At 42.7% G+C, this 14,966-nt stretch overlaps 1 protein-coding gene across 1 annotated transcript in view; it reads left to right on the top strand.

The window, feature by feature from the left end:
* Positions 1–14,966, top strand: part of LOC138662911 (zinc finger protein 773-like) — a 48,895-nt gene that overhangs the window by 20,748 nt on the left and 13,181 nt on the right. The gene's annotated exons all lie outside the window — the stretch shown is intronic.

Genomic DNA, 14,966 nt, shown 5'->3' on the forward strand with positions numbered 1-14,966 from the left:
GCTGCTTTATCGGTGGTGTAGTACGGCCGTATTACCATGATCACCATTTTGCCTCTAGACCACAACATTCTCCTCCACCCAAAACTGTTCTAATGACTTTGGTCATTGAAAGCCCTTTTCTATAGAACTTACAACCTGGTACATCCACCTCCCCCCTGGGTTTAGGAGACGCTGTTACCTGCCCAGATCTGTGAACTATAAAGCCAAATGACGGCGTACGTAGAATGTGCTGACAAGATAGAAAATCACTTGAAGAAAACTATTATGATGGGCCTGTAAGAGAAAGCGGAGGGTAATGATGCTGTTGGCTTCCTAGATCCCTGATTATTATCAATTCTATTATATGTATTATGTAAAAATGGGGGCAGGTCAGTGAGGGATCAGCGACCTGTTATAAGCCAATACAGATGCATATGTAATCAGAGCACCACATAAAGCCCCACCCACAGCCCCGCCCCAGAGCACGAGAATCTCATTAGCTGAAAACTACAAATACAGATTAAACAACAACCATAAGACGGATTTCATCACCAAGTATCAGTGTAATCAGTATAACGGCACCGACCTGACAGTGTAGTCACTGAGCACAATCCTGCTGACAGGTTCCCTTTAAGACATCTCCGCTCTGCACTATTATACACAGTTCTCTTTAAATGTGTAATATTTCTTCTTGAAACTCATCTGACAGAAAATATTGGAGCTTCCGATAGTTTAGATTGTGAAGTCACCGAGCCCCGTGCTCTAATTCCCCCAGAGAGGTTTCACCACTAGCTGCTCATTTATTACTGATGGAGACTGTTCAGTTTGAGCATTTCAGTAGATGTTATTGTCTATAGTCAGGTTTTGATTACAGTAGTGTCCAGAATCCTCTGATTTAACCTCTTCCCGCAGCCAGTTTTATCTTCTTAATCCGGCCCCATTTTTACAATCTGACGTGGTCACTTTTATGTGGTGATACCTTTGGAATTATTCACAAAGGATAATAGAAAACAAATGGATCTTACAAATTATTTTCCAGCTTCTCACAATACCCTACATACGATTGTACACTACTCTCTGGGCACACGGCAGTGTTCAGAAGGGAAGGAGCGCCATTTAGCTGTTTGACTGCAGATCTAGCTGGAATAGTTTGCAGATATAATGTATTGGGGCACTGTTCGTGGTCAACTGGCAGCTCAAAAGATCTCCACCATGAACATGCTTGGCACTATCTTCTCTGCTTTCCATATCCCAACGATTGCCTTGCTCATCGCCCTTTAACACCATTACATGGATCTGGACTTACACTGGGACCCCTAGGCTTGGACCATGGTGTTACCTGCTATTCTGTTGTATTAGATGGCAAGAAGAATAGTCAGGTAGCTGGGTCAGAACCGGAAGGACAGAATCAGAAGACACAAGAGTAGTCAGTAAACGGGCCACGGTCACAACAGGAAACAAATACACAAGCCACAAGCTGAGCACAGAGGACTGAACCAGAGGAGAACAACGCTGTTTCTGGCAGATTCCGGCCATGTGCTTTGAGCTTTAGTAGGGTGTGGTACTTTCCAATTGGCTGAAGTAGGGAGCAGATTACTCCAGCTGGACAGCAGGAACAGATCCCAGATAGGATTGGACACACCATATGCAGAAGCCCTAATATAACTAAATGACAGAAAACCAGAAGAGTCGAAATCCCCATAAAGTGATTCCATTTTATAAATTAGTTCACTGAGGGTTATAATCTATACATATGTGGTCAAAATTGTTGGTACCCCTCGTTTAATGACAGAAAAACCGACGGTCACAAAAATAGCTTGAATCTTACAAAAGTAATAATAAATAAAACATCTATGAAAATGAACAAATGAAAGTCAGACATTGCTTTTTAACCATGCTTCCACCGAATTTAAAAAAAAATAAAACTTATAAAATGGGCCTGAACAGAAATGATGGTACCCCTGAAAATAATGTGACAAAAGGGACATGTTAAATTGCGGTGGTCCACTAATTAGCATCACATGTGTCTACAATCTTGGAATCAGTGAGTGGCCTATATACAGGGCTACAGATACTCATTGTGCTGTTTGGTGACATGGTGTGTATCACACTCAACATGGACCAGAGGAAGCGAAGGAAAGAGTTGTCTCAGGAGATTAGAAAGAAAATTATAGACAAACATGTTACAGGAAAAAGTTCTAAGACCATCTCCAAGCAGCTTGATGTACCTGTGACTACAGCTGCACATATTATTCAGAAATGTAAGATCCATGGGACTGTAGCCAACCTCCCTGGATGTGGCTGCAGGAGGAAAATTGATGACAAATCAAAGAGACAGATAATACGAATGGTAAAAAAAGCCCCCAAAAACTTGTCATGGTTAGGACATGGTTAATGTCCTGTTCTCTCAGGGTTCAGTTTGCTGGCCCACCTTCTTCTCTGTCACATGGTCCAGGTCCTGTTTGGTTTGTAACCTGGTTAGTAACCCGGCATTTTGCTCAGCTCCCTTGCTGCTGTGTGCAGCTCTCCCCGCAATAATTCCCGGGAGCCGTGACACTTCTAAAACAGATAAAAGGTGAATTTAAAGCTCAAGGAACATCAGTGTCAGATAGCAACATCTATCGTTGTATGAGCCAAAGTGGACTTCATGGGAGACGACTAAAGAGAACACCATTGTTGAAAAAAAAAGCCAGACTGGAATTTGCCAAACTACATGTTGACAAGCCACAAAGCTTCTGGGTGAATATCCTATGGACAGATGAGACAAAAATGGATCTTTTTGGCAAGGCACATCAGCTCTATGTTCACAGATGGAAAATGAAGCATATCAAGAAAATAACATTGTCCCTACTGTGAAACATGGAGGAGGCTCTGTTATGTTCTGGGGCTGCTTTACTGCATCTGGCACAGAGTGTCTAGAATCTGTGCAGGGCACAAGGAAATCTCAAGACTATCAAGGGATTCTAGAGAGAAATGTGCTGCCCAGTGTCAGAAAGCTTGGTCTCAGTCGTAGGTCATGGATCTAACCTCTATTGTTGGTAAAATATTTGAAGGGTTTCTGAGGGATGTTATTCTGGATTATCTCAATGAGAATAACTGTTTAACTCCATATCAGCATGGGTTTATGAGAAATCGCTCCTGTCAAACCAATCTAATCAGTTTTTATGAAGAGGTAAGCTATAGGCTGGACCACGGTGAGTCATTGGACGTGGTATATCTCGATTTTTCCAAAGCGTTTGATACCGTGCCGCACAAGAGGTTGGTACACAAAATGAGAATGCTTGGTCTGGGGGAAATTGTGTGCAAATGGGTTAGTAACTGGCTTAGTGATAGAAAGCAGAGGGTGGTTATAAATGGTATAGTCTCTAACTGGGTCGCTGTGACCAGTGGGGTACCGCAGGGGTCAGTATTGGGACCTGTTCTCTTCAACATATTCATTAATGATCTGGTAGAAGGTTTACACAGTAAAATATCGATATTTGCAGATGATACAAAACTATGTAAAGCAGTTAATACAAGAGAAGATAGTATTCTGCTACAGATGGATCTGGATAAGTTGGAAACTTGGGCTGAAAGGTGGCAGATGAGGTTTAACAATGATAAATGTAAGGTTATACACATGGGAAGAAGGAATCAATGTCACCATTACACACTGAATGGGAAACCACTGGGTAAATCTGACAGGGAGAAGGACTTGGGGATCCTAGTTAATGATAAACTTACCTGGAGCAGCCAGTGCCAGGCAGCAGCTGCCAAGGCAAACAGGATCATGGGGTGCATTAAAAGAGGTCTGGATACACATGATGAGAGCATTATACTGCCTCTGTACAAATCCCTAGTTAGACCGCACATGAAGTACTGTGTCCAGTTTTGGGCACCGGTGCTCAGGAAGGATATAATGGAACTAGAGAGAGTACAAAGGAGGGCAACAAAATTAATAAAGGGGATGGGAGAACTACAATACCCAGATAGATTAGCGAAATTAGGATTACTTAGTCTAGAAAAAAGACGACTGAGGGGCGATCTAATAACCATGTATAAGTATATAAGGGGACAATACAAATATCTCGCTGAGGATCTGTTTATACCAAGGAAGGTGACGGGCACAAGGGGGCATTCTTTGCGTCTGGAGGAGAGAAGGTTTTTCCACCAACATAGAAGAGGATTCTTTACTGTTAGGGCAGTGATAATCTGGAATTGCTTGCCTGAGGAGGTGGTGATGGCGAACTCAGTCGAGGGGTTCAAGAGAGGCCTGGATGTCTTCCTGGAGCAGAACAATATTGTATCATACAATTAGGTTCTGTAGAAGGACGTAGATCTGGGGATTTATTATGATGGAATATAGGCTGAACTGGATGGACAAATGTCTTTTTTCGGCCTTACTAACTATGTTACTATGTTACTATGATCTTGCAACAGGATAATGACCCAAAACACACAGCTAAAAACACCCAAGAATGGCTAAGAGGAAAACATTGGACTATTCTGAAGTGGCCTTCTATGAGCCCTGACCTAAATCCTATTGAGCATCTTTGGAAAGAGCTGAAACATGCCGTCTGGAAAAGGCAACCTTCAGGCAGGAGACAACTGGAGCAGTTTGCTCTTGAGTAGTGGGCCAAAATACCTGTCGAGAGGTGCAGAAGTCCCATTGACAGTTACAGGAATTGTTTGATTGCAGTGATTGCCTCAAAAGGTTGTGCAACAAAGTATTAACCCTTTCGCGCCAGCACCTGTTTTTGCCTTTGTGACCGGGCCAATTTTTTCAGTTCTGACCAGTGTCAGGTTATGAGGTCATAACTCTAATACTTCAACGAATCCTGGTGATTCTGAGATTGTTTTCTTGTGACATATTGTACTTTATAATAGTGGTAAAATTTCTTTGATATTACCTGCGTTTATTTGTTAAAAAATGGAAATATGGCCAAAATTTTGCAATTTTGAAAGAGTGTCATATCACAAAAAATAGTTAATAAATAACATGTCCCATGTGTCTAGTTTACATCAGCACAATTTTGGAAACACAATTTTTTTTTTGTTAGGAAGTTGTAAGGGTTAAAAGTTGACCAGCGATTTCTCATTTTTAGAACAAAATTTACAGAACCATTTTTTTAGGGCCCACCTCGCATTTAAAGTGAGTTTGGGGTGTCAATATGACAGATAATACCCAAAAGTGACACCATTTTAAAAAACTGCACCCCTCAAGGTGCTCAAAACCACATTCAGGAAGTTTATTAACTCTTCAGGGGCTTCACAGGAATGAGTGGAATGTGGAAGGAAAAAATAAACATATACTTTTCTTTCACAAAAATTTTCCTTTAGACCTAATTTTCTTTACTTTCACAAGGATAACAGGAGAAAATGGACCATTCATTTTTTTGTGCAATTTCTCCTGAGCAGGCCGATACCCCATATGTGGGGGAATACTACTGTTTAGACGCATGGCAGAGCTCAGAAGGGAAGGGGCGCCATATTGGAGAGCAGATTTTGCTGGAATTGTTTGTGGGTGTCAGAGCCCCTGACGTGTCTAAACAGTAGAAACACCTAACAAGTGACCCCATTTTGGAAACTAGACCCCCCAAGGAACTTATCTGGATGTGTTGTGGGCACTTTGAACCTCCAAGTGCTTCACAGAAGTTAATTACGTAGAGCTGTGAAAATAAAAAATCATATTTTTCAATAAAAAATTATCTTTTCGCCCTCATTTTTTCCAAAGGGTAACAGGAGAAATTGGACCCCAAAAGTTGTTGTGCAATTTGTCCTGAGTATGGTGACATCCCATATGTGGGAATAATCCACTGTTTGGGTGCATGGCAGAGCTCAAAAGGGAAGGAGCGCCATATTGGAGAGCAGATTTTGCTGGAATTGTTTGTGGGTGACATGTCACATTATCAGAGCCCCTGAGGTGCCAGAACAGCATAAGCCCCCAAAAGTGACTGCATTTTACACAATACTTCCCTGAATGAATTCTTCTAGTTGTGCAGTGAGCATACTGACACCACAGCTGTTCCATACAAAATTATACCATTGGGCTGTGAAAAAATAAAATCACATTTTTACCACTAAGATGTTGTTTTAACCCCAGATTTTACATTTGAAAATAGGTAGATAGGTAAATGGTAATTACACCCATAGATGAATTCGCAGAGGGGTGTCATTTCCAATACCCAGAGGGGTGTCATTTCCAAAATGGGGTCACATCAGGGGGGATTCTGCTGTTATGGCACTTTGGAGAGCCGCTAAGTGCCAGAACAACAGGATCCGCCTGAAGTGACCCCATTTTGGAAATGACACCCCTCTGGTTATTCATCTATGGATATAGTGACCATTTTCACTACATGGATGATTTCCAGAAACACTTAGTGGAGGTTTTAGAGCAAAAATTGCAAACATATCATTGTAGTGCCCAATATATTGTGCCCAGCTTGTGTCTCTGGAGACATCCCCCCATCTACCCCCGGAAATTGTTAAGTCAGCTCTACTCATATGTGTCTGTCACTAAATAAACCAAATGCTTGAATGTCAAAACAGTGTAAAAACTTGGTTCTGTGTGGAAGATTGTAAATCAGTCATGGAGGCATAAAGCCGGCAATGATGGGCATTGTGGGCAATAATAGCGGGTATCATGCCTCATTCCTCTCTTGGAACATACACGACATCTTCTCTGGGGGTTCTTTCTTGTTGCAGTTGCTGGAATAAGTGCCATGAAATGTTGCTCAGTAAGTCTTCTGACATCTTCAGATTCTAAAGGATTGGCGAGGACAACATTTCCAAAAACAAGATTTTCAATTACTTTTTCCTGATAATCAAGGAAAGTATCTGCATTTCCGGCTTTTTTTGTATAACGCAAAATAATTATGTGGCCACCTGAAACAAATAAATGACTAACTTTGTATACCAGGTATATGATTTTTTTGATACCTGGTATGGCTGTAGAACTTAATATAATAATAATAATTTTTATTTATATAGCGCCAACATATTCCGCAGCACTTTACAATTAAGCGGGGACATGTACAGACAATAAATTCAGTATAAGTTAAGACAATTTAAACAGTGACCTTAGGAGTGAGGTCCCTGCTCGCAAGCTTACAATCTACAAGTAAATGGGGAGACACAATAGGTGAAAAGTGCTTGTGATTTCAGGTCTGGCAATTATAATAAATAGGGATTTTCATATAAAGCTGCATGATCTGGTCATCAGCCCGTGTGTTTAAGTGCAATAGTCAAGTATCAAGTGCAGTTATCATGTGCATGGAGGGTGTTGAGACAGATGAGTAGTAGGGTGCAGATTCAGAGTAATATTTGGAAGGAGGGAACAGGACAAAGTTAGTTTACTGAGTAGTTGATGTGGTAGACTTGTTTGAAGAGATGGGTTTTTAAAGCGTGCTTGAATAGGTCAGGGCTAGGTATCAGTCTGATTGTCTGGGGAAGTGCATTCAAGAGAGCTGGCGCAGCACGAGAGAAGTCTTGGAGACGGAGGTGTGAGGTTCGGATTACGGGGGATGTTAGTCTTAGGTCATTTGTAGAACGGAGGGCACGTGTAGACAGAGATGAGAGAGGAGATATAAGGCGGTGCAGAACTGTGGAGAGCTATGTGGTTGAGAGAGATGAGTTTATACTGGACCCTGTAGCGAATGGGTAGCCAGTGTAATGACTGGCACAAGATGGAGGCATCGGTGAAGCGGCTGGACAGAAATATGACTCTGGCTGCAGCATTCAAAATGGATTGGAGTGGAGAAAGTTTGGAAAGAGGGAGACCGATCAGAAGAGAGTTGCAGTAGTCCAGACGGGAATGAATAAGAGCGACAGTAAGAGTCTTAGCAGTTTCAAAGGTGAGAAAAGGTCGGATTCTGGAGATGTTTTAACCCCTTTCTGACATGGGATGTACTATCCCGTCGAGGTGGGGTGGGCCCCCATGACCATGGACGGGATAGTACGTCCAGCGCGATCGGCGGCGCTCACAGGGTGAGCGCCGCCGATCGCGGCCGGGTGTCAGCTGCCTATCGCAGCTGACATCCGGCACTATGTGCCAGGAGCGGTCACGGACCGCCCCCGGCACATTAACCCCTGGCACACCGCGATCAAAGATGATCGCGATGTGCCGGCGGTGCAGGGAAGCATCGCGCAGGGAGGGGGCTCCCTGCGGGCATCCCTGAGCCCCCCGCAGCAACGCGATGTGATCGCGTTGCTGCGAGGGTCTTACCTCCCTCCCTGCCTGCTCGAGCCCCGGATCCAAGATGGCCGCGGATCCGGGTCCTGCAGGGAGGGAGGTGGCTTCACAGAGCCTGCTCAGAGCAGGCACTGTGAAGCAGCCTGCACTCCTATCAGATCGGTGATCTGACAGAGTGCTGTGCAAACTGTCAGATCACCGATCTGTGATGTCCCCCCCTGGGACAATGTAAAAAAGTAAAAAAAAATTTTTTCAAATGTGTAAAAAAAAATAAAAAAAAAATATTCCAAAATAATGAAAAAACAAAAAATATATATTATTCCCATAAATACATTTCTTTATCTAAATAAAAAAACAAAACAATAAAAGTACATATATTTAGTATCGCGGCATCCGTAACGGCCCGACCTATAAAACTGGCCCAGTAGTTAACCCCTTCAGTAAACACCGTAAGAAAAAAAAAAAAGAGGCAAAAAACAACTCTTTATTATCATACCGCCGAACAAAAAGTGGAATAACACGCGATCAAAAAGACAGATATAAATAACCATGGTACCGCTGAAAACGTCATCTTGTCCCGCAAAAAACGAGCCATGACACAGCATCATCAGCAAAAAAATAAAAAAGTTATAGTCCTGAGAATAAAGCGATGCAAAAATAATTATTTTTTCTATAAAATAGTTTTTATCGTATAAAAGCGCCAAAACACAAAAAAAATTATATAAATGAGGAGTCGCTGTAATCGTACTGACCCGAAGAATAAAACTGCTTTATCAATTTTACCAAACGCGGAACGGTATAAACGCCTCCCCCAAAAGAAATTCATGAATAGCTGGTTTTTGGTCATTCTGCCTCACAAAAATCGGAATAAAAAGCGATCAAAAAATGTCACGTGCCCGAAAATGTTACCAATAAAAACGTCAACTCGTCCCGCAAAAAACAAGACCTCACATGACTCTGTGGACCAAAATATGGAAAAATTATAGCTCTCAAAATGTGGTAACGCAAAAAATATTTTTTGCAATAAAAAGCGTCTTTCAGTGTGTGACGGCTGCCAATCATAAAAATCCGCTAAATAACCCGCTATAAAAGTAAATCAAACCCCCCTTCATCACCCCCTTAGTTAGGGAAAAATTAAAAAAATGTATTTATTTCCATTTTCCCATTAGGGTTAGGGCTAGGGCTAGGATTAGGGCTAGGGTTAGGGCTAGGGTTAGGGCTACAGTTTGGGTTGGGGCTAAAGTTACAGTTAGGGTTTAGATTACATTTACAGTTGGGAATAGGGTTGGGATTAGGGTTAGGGGTGTGTCAGGGTTAGAGGTGTGGTTAGGGTTACTGTTGGGATTAGGGTTAGGGGTGTGTTTGGATTAGGGTTTCAGTTATAATTGTGGGGTTTCCACTGTTTAGGCACATCAGGGGCTCTCCAAACGCGACATGGCGTCCGATCTCAATTCCAGCCAATTCTGCGTTGAAAAAGTAAAACAGTGCTTCTTCCCTTCCGAGCTCTCCCGTGTGCCCAAACAGGGGTTTACCCCAACATATGGGGTATCAACGTACTCAGGACAAATAGGACAACAACTTTTGGGGTCCAATTTCTCCTGTTAAACTTGGGAAAATACAAAACTGGGGGCTAAAAAATAATTTTTGTGGGAAAAAAAAAGATTTTTTATTTTCACGGCTCTGCGTTATAAACTGTAGTGAAACACTTGGGGGTTCAAAGTTCTCACAACACATCTAGATTAGTTCCCTGGGGGGTCTAGTTTCCAATATGGGGTCACTTGTGGGGGGTTTCTACTGTTTAGGTACATTAGGGGTTCTGCAAACGCAATGTGACGCCTGCAGACCATTCCATCTAAGTCTGCATTCCAAATGGCGCTCCTTACCTTCCGAGCTCTGCCATGCGCTCAAACGGTGGTTCCCCCCAACATACGGGGTATCAGCGTACTCAGGACAAATTGGACAACAACTTTTGGGGTCGAATTTCTCCTCTTACCCTCAGGAAAATACAAAACTGGGGGCTAAAAAATAATTTTGGGGGGAAAGATTTTTTTTTTTAATTTTCACGGCTCTGTGTTACAAACTGTAGTGAAACACTTGGGGGTTCAAAGCTATCACAACACATCTAGATGAGTTCCTTAGGGGGTCTAGTTTCCAAAATGGTGTTGCTTGTGGGAGGTTTCTACTGTTTAGGTACATTAGGGGCTCTGCAAATGCAATGTGACACCTGCAGACCATTCCATCTAAGTCCTCATTCCAAATTGAGCTCCTTCCCTTCCGAGCCCTCCCATGCGCCCAAACAGTGGTTCCCCCCCACATATGGGGTATCAGCGCACTCAGGACAAATTGGACAACAAATTATGGGGTCCAATTTCTCATGTTACCCTCGGGAAAATACAAAACTGGGGGCTAAAAAATAATTTTTGTGGGAAAAAATTTTTGTTTTATTTTTACGGCTCTCCATTATAAACTTCTGTGAAGCCCTTGGTGGGTCAAAGCGCTCAGCACACATCTAGATAAGTTGCTAAGAGGGTCTACTTTCCAAAATGGTGTCACTTGTGGGGGGTTTCTACTGTTTAGGTACATTAGGGGCTCTGCAAACGCAATGTGACACCTGCAGACCATTCCATCTAAGTCTGCATTCAAATGGCACTCCTTCCCTTCCGAGCCCTCCCATGTGCCCAAACAGTGGTTCCCCCCACATATGGTGTATCATTGCACTCAGGACAAATTGGGCAACACATTTTGGGGTCCAATTTCTCCTGTTACCCTCGGGAAAATACAAAACTGGGGGCTAAAAAAATAATTTTTGTGGGAAAAAAATTTTGTTTTATTTTTACGGCTCTGCATTATAAACTTCTGTGAAGCACTTGGTGGGTCAAAGTGCTCACCACACCTCTAGATAAGTTCCTTAGGGGGTCTACTTTCCAAAATGGTGTCTCTTGTGGGGGGTTTCAATGTTTAGGCACATCAGTGGCTCTTCAAACGCAACATGGCGTCCCATCTCAATTCCTGTCAATTTTGCATTGAAAAGTCAAACGGCGCTCCTTCCCTTCCGAGCTCTCCCATCCGCCCAAACAGTGGTTTACCCCCACATATGGGCTATCAGCATACTCTGGACAAATTGTACAACAACTTTTGGGGTCCAATTTCTTCTCTTACCCTTGGGAAAATAAAAAATTGGGGGCGAAAAGATAATGTTTGTGAAAAAATATGATTTTTTATTTTTACGGTTCTACATTATAAACTTCTGTGAAGCACTTGGTGGGTCAAAGTGCTCACCACACCTCTAGATAAGTTCCTTAGTAGGTCTACTTTCCAAAATGGTGTCACTTGTGGGGGGTTTCAATGTTTAGGCACATCAGGGGCTCTCCAAACGAAACATGGCGTCCCATCTCAATTCCAGTCAATTTTGCATTGAAAAGTCAAATGGCGCTCCTTCGCTTCCGAGCTCTGCCATGCGCCCAAACAGTGGTTTACCCCCACATGTGGGGTATTGGCGTACTCAGGACAAATTGTACAACAATGTTTGGGGTCCATTTTCTCCTGTTACCCTTGGTAAAATAAAACAAATTGGAGCTGAATTAAATTTTTTGTGAAAAAAAGTTAAATGTTCATTTTTATTTAAACATTCAAAAAATTCCTGTGAAGCACCAGAAGGGTTAATAAACTTCTTGAAGATGGTTTTGAGCACCTTGAGGGGTGTAGTTTTTAGAATGGTGTCACACTTGGGTATTGTCTATCATATAGACCCCACAAAATGACTTCAAATGAGATGTGGTCCCTAAAATAAAATGGTGTTGTAGAAATGAGAAATTGCTGGTCAACTTTTAACCCTTATAAATCCCTAACAAAAAAAAATTTTGGTTCCAAAATTGTGCTGATGTAAAGTAGACATGTGGGAAATGTTACTTATTAAGTATTTTGTGTGACATATCTCTGTGATTTAATTGCATAAAAATTCAAAGTTGGAAAATTGCGAAATCTTCATAATTTTCGCCAAATTTCCGTTTTTTTCACAAATAAACGCAGGTACTATCAAAGAATTTTTACCATTGTCATGAAGTACAATATGTCATGAGAAAACAATGTCAGATACACTGGGATCCGTTGAAGCGTTCCAGAGTTATAACCTCATAAAGGGACAGTGGTCAGAATTGGAAAAATTGGCCCGGTCATTAACGTGCAAACCACCCTTGGGGGTAAAGGGGTTAAAGATGCAGGTGACAAGAGCGAGTGAGTAATCGGATATAGGGAATAAAGGAAAGTTCGGTGTCGAATATGACCCCAAGACAGCGGGCATGCTGCTTGGGAGTTATGGTTGAACCCTCCAGGGTAATTTCGATGTTGGGTAGAGTGAGGTTAGTAGAAGGGAGAAACACAAGAAGTTCCGTTTTTGAGAAATTTAGTTTCAGGTAGAGGGAGGACATGATGTTAGAGACAGCAGACAGACAATCCTTGGTATTTTGAATTAGGGTAGGGGTGATGTCGGGGGAAGAAGTGTATAATTGGGTGTTATCAGCATAGAGATGATACTGGAACCCAAATCTGCTGATTGTTTGTCCAATGGGGGCCGTGTAAAGAGAGAAGAGGAGGGGGCCTAGGACTGAGCCTTGTGGAACTCCGATAGTAAGGGGACGGGTAGAGGAAGAGGAGCCGGCAAAAGATACAGTGAAAGAGCGGTCAGAGAGGTAGGAGGAGAACCAGGAGAGGGCTGTGTCCTTGAGGCCTATAGAGCGGAGCTTAGTGAGAAGGAGCTGGTGATTCACAGTGTCAAATGCGGCAGAGAGATCCAGGAGAATCAGCAGAGAACAATGACCTTTGGATTTAGCTGTTATTAGATCATTAGAGACTTTAGTGAGGGCAGTTGATCTGCAAGGTCCACACCCCCCATATATTTGATGTAGTCAATGACAGACACAGGTTTTGGAGTAGTGGATCCCTGTTGGTCTGCAGTGGCCCTTGTGGCATCTGTGTGGATCGAGCTCAGGATGAAAATATCTTTTTTATCCTTATACTTCAGGGCAAGCATCTCTCCATTGCGTAATGTCCCTGACTGCCCCTTTTGGACCTTTTTGTTGACCAATGATTGTGGAAATCCCTGACAGTTTTTGCGATTTGTTCCACAATCTCCTATGTTATGTTCAACCAGACTTTTAACTGAGGGTATGCTGGTGTAGCAGTTGTCAACATATAGATTGTTGCCTTTTTTTGTAATAATGGAGTTATCAGCTCCCAAATGATTTTTCCAGATGTCCCCAGATAAGTAGAGCATACTGGTGGGTTTAGTTGGATATCTTTCCCCCTCATAAATGCAAAAAACTGATGTGTATCTGGTTGAACTCTCGCACATTTTATAGAGCTTTTTTCTAAACCTTGCCCTTTTAGAAGGAATAAATTACTTGAGGTGCAGTCTTCCTTTGAATTGTACAAGGTACTCATTATTATTATTATTATACATTTTTAGAGCGCCATTTATTCCATGGCGCTTTACATGTGAACGGGGCATATATAGACAAGTACAATATACATGAGTAAATCAAGGCACACGCAAGTACAGGAGGAGAGAGGACTCTGCCCGCGAGGGCTCACAGTGTACAGGGGATGGGTGAGGATAGGAGAGGGTAGAGTTTGTCATGCGGCGGTTCAGCAGACAGAGGATCACTGCAGGTTGTAGGCTTGTCGGAAGAGGTGGGTCTTCAGGTTCATTTTGAAGGTTTCCGTGGTAGGTGAGAGCCTGATGTGTTGGGGTACAGAGATCCAAAGTGTAGGAGAAGCAAGAGAGAAGTCTTGTATGCGGTTGTGGGAGGAAGAGATGAGAGAGGAGTAGAGAAGGAGATCATGGGGGGTGTGGCCTAGCACCTGATGTGTGCGGTAAGCTTATGGAGCTCCTCCGCTGTGACCCTGCATTTATCCTGTAGATAAGATCTCTCTAGGAGCTGATAAAGTGTTGTGCGGCTGAGGGAGGTCACCGGAGGTCGGCCCCGATGTGCAGAGCTGTGGATATGGTTTTCTGAGGGGCCTTCTTTTTAGGGAGATTTCTAGATGTAAGGCTGGTTTCACACTTGCGTTTCAAAACGCATGCGTTTTAAAAAAAAACGCATGGTGAAAAAATGCATGTAAACGCGTGCAAACGCTGCGGTTTTTTGACGCATGCGTTTTTGCATGTGGTGAAAAAAACGCGGCGTTTTGATGCATTTACATGCGTTTTTTCATGCGTTTGCGTTTTTTAAACGCATGCTGAGAAATGTGTGACAGCTGCCAATCATCAAAATAAAGTAAAAAACCCACTATAAACAGAAATAGCTAGGGGTAGGGTTAGGGGTAGGGATCATAACCCTAACCCTAAAGGGATCCTAACCCTAACCCTAAGCCTAAAGGGATCCTAACCCTAACCCTAAAGGGATTAGGGTTAGGGTTAGGATACCTTTAGGCTTAGGGTTAGGGTTAGTATCCCTTTAGGGGTAGGGTTAGGGATAGGTGTTATGAATAGGTAATTCAGAACCACAATGGACCTTGAAGTTCAGAGCACACAAAGTGACCTGACAATAACCAAAAAACATAGGACGAGCTCTGAGACGTGGGAACTCTGCTGACCGCAATCCCTAATCCTATCACACCACACTAGAGGTAGCCGTGGATTGCGCCTAACGCTCCCTATGCAACTCGGCACAGCCTGAGAAACTAGCTAGCTCTGAAGATAGAAAAATAAGCCTACCTTGCCTCAGAGAAATTCCCCAAAGGAAAAGGCAGCCCCCCACATATAATGACTGTGAGTAAAGATGAAAATACAAACACAGAGATGAAATAGATTTAGCAA

The sequence above is a fragment of the Ranitomeya imitator genome, chromosome 2 (assembly GCF_032444005.1).
Source record: "Ranitomeya imitator isolate aRanImi1 chromosome 2, aRanImi1.pri, whole genome shotgun sequence".
NCBI classification, from domain to species: domain Eukaryota; kingdom Metazoa; phylum Chordata; class Amphibia; order Anura; family Dendrobatidae; genus Ranitomeya; species Ranitomeya imitator.